Raw genomic sequence first — 1,067 nt, 5'->3', positions numbered from 1 at the left:
ATGATTTGTTTTTATTTTTACTAACATTTTATTTTTACTTATAGAGCCAACCACTGATCCAAAGAGAATAATTAATAAGGATCATTAAGAGCAATAGCAACAACAGTAGATGCAGAACCTGCCACTTGCTTTAGGCAATTTACCACATGATAACCTCCTATTTGATGAAGTTAACAAAAATAACCCATAGGAAATACCACCACCACAACTGCAACTACTCGCAATAATACCTATGGTGTGAAACGAAAGAACCCTAAGGGATTATGTGGTACCAGTTTTGGAAATAGTTTAAGGAAGCATCAAAAGGCCAGCTATCACAACTGATAATTTCGAGATAAAACTAGCCATGATCTTGCAGTTCAGAGGTATAATGACAGAAGACCCGAATTAGCATCTAAAGCGATTCCTTCAACTTTGTGATAGTTTTAAATATAACGGGGTCACCAATGATGTCATTTGTCTTTGACTGTTCCCCTTCTCCTTAATTGATAATGCTTTTTCTTGGTTAGATTCACAAGCACCAGGATCTATCATGACATGGGATAAACTTGCAAGGAAATTCTTACAAAAGTTCTTCCCTATCAACAAGACGGTCCAACTAAGGAGGGAGGTCACAACATTTAAACAATTAGAAGGAGAAAGTTTTCACGAAGCTTGGGAGCATTTTAAAACATTGAAAGATGCCCACATCATGAATTACCTGAGTGGCTGAGATTGCAAATGTCTTACAAAAAGTTGGATGCATACGAACGTTCAGGATTAGATGGAGCCGCAGGAGGAACCCTAATGAACAGGACATATGAAAATGCATATGAGTTGATGGAAACTATGGTGATGAATTTTTTCCAATGGCCAACTAAACACTATATGTACGACCAAAAACCATCTACGGTAAAAGTTATCCAAGGCGATGATAGATTCCAATAGATTGTGGATAGGATTAATTGCATACAGTCCTCGACTAGTGCATCATCATATAGGGCAGATAAACCTTTCTTCCATTACATCAATAATACCTCCGAGGATGTGAACTACATCAGACATAGGGGTGGAAATACTTATTCAAA

General features: G+C 37.2%; 1 non-coding gene across 1 annotated transcript; it reads right to left on the bottom strand.

The window, feature by feature from the left end:
• Positions 1-596: 596 nt before the first annotated feature.
• Positions 597-698, bottom strand: LOC121206430 (small nucleolar RNA R71). The gene has a single exon (XR_005901485.1). It is a non-coding gene; the product is annotated as a small nucleolar RNA R71 (small nucleolar RNA).
• Between the last annotated feature and the right edge of the window lie 369 nt (positions 699-1,067).

Source organism: Gossypium hirsutum, chromosome A01, assembly GCF_007990345.1.
Source record: "Gossypium hirsutum isolate 1008001.06 chromosome A01, Gossypium_hirsutum_v2.1, whole genome shotgun sequence".
Classification (NCBI taxonomy): Eukaryota; Viridiplantae; Streptophyta; class Magnoliopsida; order Malvales; family Malvaceae; genus Gossypium; species Gossypium hirsutum.
Note: the sequence above shows the minus strand (reverse complement) of the source record. Positions and strands in the feature narration are given on the sequence as shown.